Raw genomic sequence first — 12624 nt, 5'->3', positions numbered from 1 at the left:
GGCACGCTTGCTCGCGAGCGCTTCAGCCTTAAGAGCGTTATGCCGGTGAATTTCTTTCGATCATATAAATTCTGCCGCGAGTCGGTCTCGCCGCAGCAGGAACGGTACCGTGCAGTAAAAATCCGCGGGAAGAGCGTTCTGCCAGGCACGGGTGCACACAAGCGTGCGACCAACACTGCTTGAAGCAACCAACCGACATCCAATTCAGCAAGTCGCTTTTTTGGACTTCTGCGCTGTACAACCTCTCCCGCCAAGTACATTTTTTACGTGACCCATCCCGCTACGACCGTAACTGAACATACGAACGTTTGCACTAGGCTCTGTAATTCGTGTGTCCCTGGGAGATATAAGACTTTTCACCCAACTCCCCTGTTAGAGGCAAGATACAAAATTCGGTTTAGGTTATACACTGTCTAGGCCACATTTTGTATGTAATTAGACGTGGACCTATATTCGGGGCCGCAAACTACTACCAGTCACGGTTCCTATTTTCCGCAAAATAAAGTTGGATTTTTTGCTTCCTCAATGCTGAGGCTTTAGGTGAAGATAACGCGGTAGCTAATACGATTACCTCATATCCGTAGAATGTTCCTTATAGTAGGAGGCGAATTCTTGGGCATCTTTTAAATGTTTCGCACATGCTGCACTCCGTGTCCGGTGGTGTTCATTTATCTGTAATACGGGGATTGTCTGGCTGGTGTAATATTTGCCTTGACATTAAACAATCGCCCAGGCAGAAGAAGCTAGTGACAAGAGCAAAGCATTAATTGCTTTCAGATTGCGGAATTCAACCAAAAATATGAAGCTGTTAAATCTGAGAATGCATGCTGCAATGAGACATAAGATTTCTGTGTGCCAAAGAAGCCCATTCAAGGTTGCCTTCAAGCGTTTCGTGTCCACACTTCAAAAACTATTTTTGAACCTTGTCTAGCAAGAAGTCTCCAAGGTATCAACAGGAGTTACAAAATACATACCTCGCTAAAGAAGTTCGCCGCCTAGAACCTAATTTTTATCACTGTATGATATGCTTTAGAGCAAATTAGGCATAGAAAAACATCTGGTCTGCTCGAACCGGGCCGGAGTCTCATGATGAAGTCTTGTTCCTTGATCTTTCCTCCGCTGGCCGCGACGAGGGCTTGCGTTGCTGGTCGACACGGATTTCGCTGATTTTTATACCTTCCTTGGGGCGGTAGATGATCTTGATATCATCCTTCGGCAGCGGCGGCGGACGTGGCCTTATTTGCCGCTGCGCTCCCGCCAGATGTTTTGATATAGAGCGCGTCACACCATTCGCGTGCGCCACTGCTCTGCCAGCTGCGGCTTTCGGCGCTATCTTGTTCCTTGTTTCTTTCCGGGGCTCGCATGGCTGCAAAATGACGTCGCTATGCGACACAGCGAACTTCGACCCTTTCATTTTTGGGCGCCGTTTGGAAGAAACAAGCGTCCAGCGCTCCGCATTTTCGTCTTGCAGTGGGTAGATATCGGCCTCGCAGTCCCGCTGCGGTGGTGAGGTCTCCATGGCTTCGTTCACTGCCTCTCCTAGTCCGGGGCTCATATTGACCGGCGACGCGGCAGGAAATTCGTTCGTCTCTTGAATATTCGCCAGACCTTGAGCCGATGTCTGATTAGGTCCACTCCTGGGTCTAACCGATCCTTCGGAGTCCGAGGACGTCGATGGACAGTCGTGTAAGTCCTCTGTCTGGTTGGTATTTGCCTCTTCGGCACCGGTGAAGAACCCCCCGTCAGGGATCAAGAAATCATCGACGCCTGCAGCCTTCTTGATTTGATGTTGTTCTCCGCCTACGTCGAGTTTTATTTCCAGGTGTTCCACATAATTGTCCGACGGCCTTCCGCTGGCGACGGTGGACGATGTCTGGCCTCGCCCACCTTCCGCCTCATCACTACCGCCGCGACCGTGAGTGGATGGGCCCTTATTCATCTGCGTGGACTGCCCTTCCTCGTCAGTGGCTTCCGATAGCTGCTTGCGAAGAAGCATGGCATGACGCCGGACGCGACAGTGTGGCTGGCGCCGACCTCCGTGCTCCCCTTAATCACACTCTTGGGCATCGTGGTCATGACTAAGCGGCGTAAGGCTCATAACCCGGAGCTAGGGTTAGCTCCGCGATGTCCGCTTGGCAGTTCACTATCCACGGGCGGCCAAAGAAGGCACTCACGGACAACAGACTTGCCTCCACAGATCCTGCTCAGGGAGATCTTGCAGAATGCACCAACATATGCGGAATGGGGCAATGGTATCCGGTCAGAAGCTTATCTAAATTGGAGCCGAAGCGAAGCGATTCCGCTCACATCGGCTTCGTCGTCTTGGTTCGAACATCATTATTGCGAGCACGCCCGACCTGGACATCGCCGACGTGCTCAGGAAGATCGAAAAGCTCACTATAAATGACCAAACCTATGAAACCAACACCTATTCAGTCCTACCGGATGACCTCAAGCGTGCCGTCATCCACGGCGTTATGCCGGGGCAATCACCGGCCCTACTGAAATCTAGGCTCCGGCTTCGATCCCAAGGAGTGGAGATTCGCGAAGCGAGAATGCTGGGCAGGTCGGAAACGGCGCTCATCACTTTCGACGGCCCGTATATCCCGTAGTGGGTCATTTACCGTTCTGGAGAATTCAAGACCTACCCTTATCGTCCTACGAGGCAGATCTGCTACGTATGCGGAAAGCAAGGCCACCGTTCGGACGTCTGTCCAACGCAGAACACCAAGCTCTGCAGGACGTGCGGCACACACGACCCACCAGAAGGGCACCAGTGCAAGGCGAAATGCATAGTGTGCCAAGGCGACCACGTCACCAGAGAGTGCCGTCGACGCCTCAAAACTACTGACGAGCTCCGGGGCAGCACGACCGGCGTCCGGCAGTCCAGGCAACAACACTGGCAGCGGCAGCAGCAGCAGCAACAACAACTGCAGCAGCTGCAGTGCGAGCCCCAGCAGCAATTGCAACAATTGCAGCAGCAGCAGCGGAACCGGAACCTGAGTCAAGAGCGCCGAACCAGGTGGCTGAGCTCGGAGCGGGACCATGGCCGCTCCTCGAGCCAAGACCGTAGCATAGTGCAAGATCGCAGCCAGAGCCGATCCAGGGAGGACTCTTTCCCGCCGCTAAACCGGTCAACGGCCAAGCTGGAGCAGCAACAGCAGCAGTCGCAGAAGCAACAACAGAAGAAGGGCGGCGTTAAGGTGAGCTGGGGGGGCGGGCCCACTAAACTCACTGTTTACGCACTCGGATCAAAAAAATATTACGCGTAACTCGGAAGAGGTTAAAGCTCTAAGAGAGGAGAATGCATATCTCCGTAAAAAAGTCAATGACCTCATTAAATAGATGCAGGCTCAAAGAACAGGGCAGGTACCGTGGCCCCCGATCCCGCCGGCAGAAGTGCAACGACCCCCGTCCGCCTTAGACGTGAGCCCCGAGGAATTAAGAGCTTTCATGCAGCACGTGGAGAATTTCACGGTTCGCATCAAAGAAGAGTTTCGCCAAACTCATGCAAGATTAGATGCTATGTATGTCAAAACCAACCTATTAGAACAGAAGGTCACGTTAATAGAGCAAAAAGTTGCGTGGCAGGACCACGTCAAAAGCCAAAATACGCGACGAATAACAAACGAGGCCCGAGATAGGCTCATACAAGAGCGTCGTTTCGTCACTGAAGGCTCCAATCCGAACAACGCCCAAAGCCATGGCTAAACAAACACCACTAGAAATCTGGCAATGGAACTGCAGGGGGTACCGCCAAAAACAGGGATTCCTAATGCAGTTTCTACTCACGCAAGACTCCACACCCGATATAATAGCTTTACAGGAAACTAACACGACACCGACACTCAGGGGATATACGTGCTACGATAAAGGACGCACGGCAACCCTGGTGAGCAAAAAGTTGGTAACCATAGCCCATGACCCGATTCCCAACACGAAATATAGCACTTAGTGACGGAAATTATTCCTAAAAAGAAGCACAAGGAAAAGAGTGTCTTTCTCGTAAACCTCTATAGCCCGCCTCGCCAGCGGGACGCGAATTTTCATAAACTCTTTCTAGGGGCCAGCAAACTTGCTAAAAGCAACACGCTGCTAATTGTAGGTGACTTTAACGCTCGCGGACAGCAGTGGGGATACCCCACAAATAATCAGAAAGGTATAGAGGTCGAGGATGCGGCGCAAGCGATCCAATGTACCCTCTTAACATACGAAACTCAACCCACGCGCCTTGGCAATTCTGTCTGCCAGAACACGTGTCCGAACTTAACTTTTGCCAGGAGGGCGAAACATGCAACGTGGGAGAATCTGCTGGAGAATCTAGGCAGTGACCATTATATCTTGAAGATCACGATAACAGCCACCAACATCAAGCGCAAGCTCGGTACGGCCAAGATCACCAACTGGCCGGCCTTCCGCAAGGCATGCACGGACCTGGAAGGGGAAATTACTTCCATAGATGATTGGTGTGAACAACTCAAAGACATCCAGAAGCAGTACACTCAGGAAGTGGATCGCACCGAGCAAACACCAGAGGTGGACCCTCGGCTCCTCAGGCTATGGGAGGCACGCCGAGGGCTCACCAAGCGCTGGAAGAAGCAGCGCTTTAACAGGAAACTCAAGCTGAAGATTGTAGAAGTCACCAAGATAGCGGAGGAGTACGCAGCCAAACTGGCCAGGCAGAGCTGGCAGCAGTTTAGTAGCTCGCTGGACGGCACCCTCAGCACGGCCAAAACGTGGCGTATACTCAAGACCCTTCTCGACCCTATCCAAACCAGGGCCGAAAGCGGGAAAGCTATCCGCAGACTCATCCACGCCTTCGAGGGTACGGAGAAGGAACTGTTAGATAAAGTAAAAGAGAAATGCTACGGCACGACCTTGCCTGCAGCATACCCGAAACCATACTTGGGAACACCGAACACCCACCTGGACAGACCGATCAACAGGGAAGAAGTGTTCGCTGCCATAAAGGTATGCACGCGCAACACGGCGGCGGGTGCAGACAAGATCCATAATGCACTCATACGCAACCTCAGCGACGGGGCAGTCGACCAATTGACAACCTTCCTCAACGGGGACTGGGCCGCAGGAACGGTTCCTGAAGAGTGGAAGAATGCAGAGGTCGTAATGATCCCAAAACCGGGTAAGAAACTCCAGATCGAAAACCTCCGACCTATCTCACTCACCTCCTGCCTAGGCAAGCTCTACGAGCGTGTCGTTACTCGGAGGCTCCAAAATTACATGGAGGATGAAGACCTGTACCCCCACAGCATGTTCGGCTTCCGAGCTCACCTCTCTACGCAGGACGTCCTCATACAACTCAAAGAGGAAGTCCTCACCAATGTCCCGAGCGCTGGCGAGAACGCGGTCATGGCCCTTGATATTAAAGGGGCCCTTGACAACGGTAGCCACGCGGCTGTAATGGAAGGACTAGACAACCTCCACTGTGGCGAGAAGATTCACAGCTACGTGAAGGCCTTTCTCTCCAACCGAACTGCAACGGTTGGGCTCGGAGACCTTCGCAGCGATAAATTCTTGACCCCCAACAAAGGCACACCTCAAGGGTCCGTCATCTCGCCACTACTTTTCAATGTGGCTATGATCGGACTCGCTAGACAACTTGAGAAGATCGAAGGCATACAGCACGCCATGTACGCTGACGACTTCACGGTTTGGGTTACCTCCGGATCGCTCGGCCAGAAAGAAGAACGGCTGCAAGCAGCGGCTACCTGCGTAGAAGAATATGTCCATGCACGAGGTCTCGCCTGCTCCACAGAAAAATCCGAACTCTTGCGAGTTCACAAAGGGAAGCACAAAGAGGGGACCCTCAATGTCTCCCTCGAAGGACAGCTACTTCCCGAACGAGACAAGATACGAGTCTTAGGAATGTGGCTTCAGAACAATCAGCGATGCAGCCATACGCTCGGCCTTCTCAAGCAATCGACCACTCAGGTCGCCAGGATGATCACGCGTGTGTCGCAGAAGCGGAGCGGTATGCGAGAGGGGGATACCCTGCGCCTGGTTCATAGCCTGGTACTCAGTCGCGTAGGCTACGCCCTCCCGTATTTCAACCTCAACAAAGGAGAAGTGGAAAGTGCAGATATTATCATCCGCAAAGCTTACAAGACAGCCCTGCACCTACCAATGAACACCTCTAACGCAAAACTGCTAGCTCTTGGCGTTCACAACACCTTCGAAGAGATCAAAGAAGCCCAACTGGTCACGCAGATAGCCAGGCTCCAGCAGACTCCTACGGGGCGCTCGCTTCTTAGGCCACTGGGGCTAGGTGCAACTGCGGAAATCGAGAATCGTACTGCGAGCATACCGGACGCAATTCGCCAGACGCTAAAGGTTAGCTCACTTCCCCGGAACATGGACCCCAACTTGCATGTGGCCCGTTGAACAGCCCGGGCGAAGTATGTACAACTAAATTTAGCTACAAGATCCACCACGGTATACACGGACGCGGCTCCGTACACAGGAAGCTCACATAATAGCGCAGTGGCGGTAGCTATTGATTCCAACCTAAAAGAACTAGCTAGCGCCTCAGTCAGGGAATGCACGGTAACCGAAGGGGAGGAGCTGGCCGTTGCTCTTGCGGTGGTAGCCGGGTATCGATGCAACACGTCCCTTACCATTCTTACAGATTCTAGAGAAGCGTGCCGTAACTACATGAACGGCCGCATAGGTCGCGCCGCCCTCAGGCTCCTCCATAGCACGACCCCATCAAAAGTCAAACACAACATCTACTGGGTGCCAGGACACACCGACATAGCGGGGAACGAACGCGCCGATCAGGTAGATCGAGGGTACACGAGCCGAGCTTTCTCCCAATCGGACGATCTACCCGAGCGAGTCGGCCCTAAGTACTCCGACGTTCTTAACTACTATAAGGGGGTACGGACCCGCTATCCGCCGCCTCATCGGGATCTAAAACAAGAGGCCGTGTACTGGCGAAGACTGCAGACAGGAACATTCCCTAACCTGCATACCCTGAGCAAAATTTACCCGTCACAATATCGTGACACCTGCCCATGGTGTGGTAGCAAACCTTCGCTATACCACATCACGTGGCAATGTAAAAATAACGACAGCTTTCGTAAAGAACCGAGTGCGGAACAGTGGGAGAGCCGGCTCTCCAGCGGCGATTTCGATTGCCAACTAGATTTATTCCAGCACGCCCAGCGAGCAGCGAAGCTCAGCGGAGCCCTGGAATAGGGGCACCGACCCTGTGAGAAGACGGAAGAGGGAACTCTTCCGCTACTAGCACAAGACCCTCCTAGAGAAAGTAACGTATTTCCTATCCTATCCTATCCTATCCTATCTGGTCTGCTCAAGGTTTTGTGCAGGTATTAAAAACACCACACCCACTTTTTGCACATCAATGGTAAGGATTCCATCATTTTGTTGACTACCGCTTACTGCTTTTATAAGTATTTATCTTAACGAGTGAACAAAAACAATAGGGGCCACTTAAGACCCCTGAACAGCTAATGCGAAAGGCTTTGGGGATAGTTCTACTGTAGTAGTTTTTTACATAACTGTTTTTTGAGACATAATTACATTCAAATAAGACGAACGGAAGTTCGCGCAATAGCTAATTGGATATGAGATATAATGCTGATCCGCCGGGGTGGCGCAGTGGTTACGGCGCTCGACTACTGTTCTCAAAGACGCGGGATCGAATCCCGGCCTCGGCGGCCGCTTTTCGATGGAGGCGAAAAGCAAGGCGCCCGTGTGCTGTGCGATGTCAGCGCACGTTAAATAACCCCAGGTGGTCGAAATTTTCGAAGTCCTCCTCTACGGCGTCTCTCATAGCCTGAGTCGCTTTGGGACGTTGAACCACACCTACCAAACCAAACCAGATATAATGCTGGTTTCAAATGTCATTTTGTTTTTTTGTCTTCTGTAACAATAAGAGGGTCGTCAGAATTGGCACTGCACTTCCGTAGAACAGTGCACGTACTCGGTCCAGCATCAGTATCAGAATCCATGGCTAGATATGATGCAGAGAATGCGCCGCTTATAGTTACACGGGCCGAATGACTTTGACCGAATACCGCGCTTTCATCACCCGACGTCCCTTGATTGAGCACTGCTGGCCCGGCCGCCTGTGCACGCGCGGGGTTGTCATTACTTCCTTCTCACCTCAGCGCTGCGGTGTGCCCATCTATGGTGCCTCTTTTCCTGCTGTCCAACGGCGGAGTACACATCGATCAGATACAGTGTACCCCAGAGCTCTCCGCGGCTGGGCGAAACCGTGGCGCACCCTACGTTGCCATGGTAACGCATGCTCGCAAGGCAAGAATTTCGTTCTGATCCTAGCGATCCTGGTGTTGTGTAGTGGGCGGCGCGCGTTTGTGGCTGATCAGGTGGATAGTGGTTCGATTCCTGGTGTAGGCGGCAGTTTATTTTTTAAGTGGTAGTGCGGTGTACATTTTTTCCCCACTTTCCGATCGCAGTGTCTGTACACGGTGCACGTGAGCAGAAAAAGGTTTTCGCATTCCAACCTGCGAATATAAATAACATCCCTACAAGGAGCACCTTCTGACAGAATAGTATTTTTCGAGGGGTCTGGTCAGATAGCACTTACCCATTTTCCAGCTGGTCCTTTGTGCATCTGCAGCGCCATATGACTATGACCACGTAGCCTACGCTCAGGTTATGTTGAGGTGAATACAATGTTCTGAGATTGCGAAAGCCTTGTTCTGTAAAAAATGAGGTTTTGCTTCTTGCGGTGCTAACGCGATATTGCTAAAGTTAATGGCTTCAGACATCCCACCTGTAGATGGGCCGAAATATATACATTGACCAGACCCCCAAGAGATGGCGAGTAATGATTTTCATGCCAGACATGAAAAGAAGTTGCAAGGACAGAAGCTCACAAAGAGACAAGCAGTTACATGAACACGTTAGACCAAAGCACAGTTCTTTCCCTTGTTTAAACAAGTCACAGTCTCCAGGCAAGGCCTAAAAACCTGCGGGTCACAACTTCGAGTATCCCTGACAGCCACCGGTGTTTCGCAAAGGAAGCAGTGCGCAGCTGTGCCCGGCTGCATATTTGGCGTCACAGTCACTGTGCGTTGGAGGGAACAAGTTGTAAAATATTTTTCTTGGTGCAAAACATACAACGTAGGATTTATTTTGCCTACGTAACTGCGTCTAAAACCGGTTGTTTAATGCTTCAATGAGCGACATTGAAATATTTATCGGGTATTGCTGCGAATGGGTTGTCGTTGCTAGCCATTTAAACTACAAAATTGCTGTCTTGTCTTGATTTTTGTCTTTTGAATTAGTGGTTTGGTTTGTGGGCTTTAACGTCTCAAAGCGATTCAGGCAATGACAGAGGCCGGAGTGGTGGACTCTGGAAATATCGACTACCTAGGGTTCTTTATTGTGCACCGACGTCGCGCAGCACACAGGCACCAGATTATAGGTTTGCCTGAAACGGTGGCATTGGCTGCATTACAACTGACGTCAAGAATCAGTGGCTTTGCGTTTTTATTGCACAGCGGTCGCCGAGGCGCGGATTCAATCCTGCACCCTTGGGTACAGACAGTAGTCGAGCGCGGTAAGTAATGCGCCACCCCGTCGGGGCTCTTCGGAGTTATTATCGGGGGAATTGAAGAGATCGCAACAATTTCATTATGACTTCAGGTTCTGCTGCAAGGATTGCTCTCAAAATGCGATGCCGAATGTAGGGTAGGTCCTTTTACCTTTTGTACTCGCTTGACGCGTGAAACGCCTACTGCATATATTGCTCGTATCCTCGTGACGCATACTTGCCAGATTATAGGTTTGCCTGAAACGGTGGCATTGGCTGCATTACAACTGACGTCAAGAAGCAGTGGAATCATAAGGCAAAAGGAAAAAGGGTAAACGATTTGTAAAAATATTGGAGGTTTAGTCCTTTTGCCTTATGATTCCACTGCTTCCTGACGTCAGTTGTTTCTGAAAGGGAGTATGCACCTTACAGAAGTGCCTAAGTGGTTCATAATGTGAATTCTTACGATTTTATCATAAAGGCTATTTAAGGGGCTGTTAATAAAGGTTAACTATAAGTAAATAGTCTCTTTTTCCAAAAATATACATTGCCGAATTAATGACCTAAAGCGAAAGATCCGAATATGTGACATCTATAAACGCCACTGAGCCAGAGCTGTGGACTCATGTGGAATGATTTTTTGTCGTATGATTTTGCTGATACATTAGCGCTCCTGCCCATTTGTAGTTTGCACACTTCCTGATGGTAAGTGCAAAATAATAATGAATGAGCTTCCTGCGTCTCTGCGTCCGGAGTAGGTCAATAGGGCATATCAGCTGTCTTCGATGCCCAGAAGAATTCTACTGCTTGGGTCAGCGAAGTGCCCACTCGGATTCTACTCAAGGCTCCGGCTGCGAGAATTCGCGATAGATTTAAATCACGCATTTAGATGCAGAGTTCTCCAAACAATGCGGCATCATCAGTGCGTAGCTTAGCAATGAGAGCTAGTGTGCAAACATCTATAGAAGAAAGACAGCATTATCTTTTTCGAGCGGGCGCATTGCGCAACAACTACACACAACGCCTACACGCCGCAAAATGCGACTGTGGCAGATGTCAGCGATGTCCTATTGACTACCTATGGGCCACAGAACTCCGACAGCCTGACATGCCAGCAAATAGAATAAATGGCGAGCAGCTATATACCAAAGATGTCTGCTAACGTATACGCAACGTGAATACGTTAAAAGCTATTTTAATATAGAGAAAAACAGTTGCTTTTCGACTTATGATGACGAATAGCTATATCAGGGAGAACGGGAGTGCCACAAATTTAGTAGCTCATCGGGAGGCACCTAGTATACTCTTGTGACGCCCATGTGCAGCAGATATATAAGCAAGCGAGTCCTTCTTAGTAATGCATGTTTACGGGACGACAAAGTCAGCAAGGCGTGTTTCACGGGGAAATCTGATATCACAAGCTGCAAGCCGTCTATCCAGTTGAATGTCATCTAGTGGTTTAGCTGCCCCATACAAACTTTGACAGTCTACAGAAAATGATGCGCCTTCCTCAATGCTTCACCTTGCGCCTTCGGCATGCCGAAATTCGCATCACCAAGTTCAGCGGTGGTGCCATCTTCACCAATCTCTAGCAGTTCAAATTTGTTTTAGGAAGGACAAGCGACCATTTGGAGACTCCAGCTTCGGGCTAACACCATGAGAATTCATAACTTTTATATAATGCGGGTACTCGCTGTGCAATATTCAGTCTTAACATAGGCCACATCCATGATCCTAAAAATCACACAATTCCACAGTTTTCTACAATGAATATCGCCGACAATCTCTCATGCATCCTCGGTAGTAGATATTATTGCACTGTCTCATACTTGGCTTGTATAGCCATAGCTGTAAGTCATAAGCGCAGGTCAGAGAAAACACAGCCGTAGTGTGACGAAACATATCTGTGTCTTACCTATCTACCGTTCTTCACTGCCATTGTGAGGAACATAAAAAAACAGGATGCTTGCTTGTGACGCTTGCTGGGAGTCCTAACCTAATAGTATGCCAAAGGTAATATTCACTGCACACAGACATAAAATATTGAAATAGAATTCTTCATGCGGGAGCCTAAGCAGTCCTGAATGCAAAAATTAAAATACAAATATATTTTCTTTTTTTTAATGAATATAGCTCCTCTCAGGGGGCCTCTGGCTTCTCTATATCTTATTAAGCGGAAGCATAAAACCACCCATAACTATATATTCCATCAAATTTCTGTGAGAGCTCAGATGTGGAGATCTTACTGTCAATCCACTTATTAAAGTTCATTGAGTGTTAACAACAGCATTTTAGTATTGAAATAATAAACTGAATCTAGTGCGCATTTAGTTGTCGCACTGCTATAGAGCAGTGCACAATTCAGAAATAAGACACGTAGTCGTTTTCATTTATTCCCAGACGTATACTTGGTCCATCATGCCCAAGTTATTGTGCGGTTGTGAACAATTTTTTAGTGAAAACGATGCTTCACGAGCCACGCAGCAAAACCTGAGTAAAAGTGGTCACCTGGGCTTAAATACATTTTTTTAGCATAGCAACAACATATAAACAGTCAAACGAATAATAAACCATTTGAATTGAGTGGATTCGAAGCTAAGCATATGTTTTAAGGAGCGATCATGGAACCTCCTAGCTATAATTAGTTACCATGTATGGGTTGTTAGTGAGAAAAATGTCCCTGGTATAATAGAGTACGATCATGGAAGACACTTGGGCTGGTTGGTGTTCATTCGTATGTGACTGCGACATTGCAACTAGCGTGGAAAACAAAAAGGACAGCGACAAAAGGTACTGATGGGACAACACGCTAGCGGTACCTTTTGTACCGCTAGAGGTACCCGTCGGTACCTTTTGTCGCTGACTGTGCTTTTCACGCTTATTGCAATGTCGCAGTCATTAACGAATATTTAGAGATGATTGGCATAGGGGATAGACGTAATAGTGGGAGTTATTCAATGGCAATACATGTGTTTTAAACGGACTGGTGCAGAGTTTTGGCAAGATACTTATTCGAGTTCCAAGGACTTGTCAGTTCCAAAGACGATGTCATGCATTGTGTTTACCATACAGACCAGTGG

At 49.3% G+C, this 12624-nt stretch overlaps 1 long non-coding RNA gene across 1 annotated transcript in view; it reads right to left on the bottom strand.

Annotated features, from left to right (window-relative positions):
• LOC146174113 (uncharacterized) overlaps positions 1-11535 on the bottom strand; it is a 100739-nt gene extending 89204 nt beyond the window's left edge. The window contains exon 1 of the long non-coding RNA XR_014702381.1: positions 11460-11535. This is a non-coding gene — a long non-coding RNA (uncharacterized LOC146174113). The remainder of the gene's footprint in view (positions 1-11459) is intronic.
• Positions 11536-12624: the final 1089 nt, after the last annotated feature.

The sequence above is a fragment of the Amblyomma maculatum genome, chromosome 11 (assembly GCF_055883805.1).
Source record: "Amblyomma maculatum isolate TAMU_Amacu chromosome 11, ASM5588380v1, whole genome shotgun sequence".
In the NCBI taxonomy this organism is placed as follows: Eukaryota; Metazoa; Arthropoda; class Arachnida; order Ixodida; family Ixodidae; genus Amblyomma; species Amblyomma maculatum.
The sequence above is the reverse complement of the archived record's forward strand: the minus strand, read 5'-3'. Positions and strand labels throughout refer to the sequence as shown.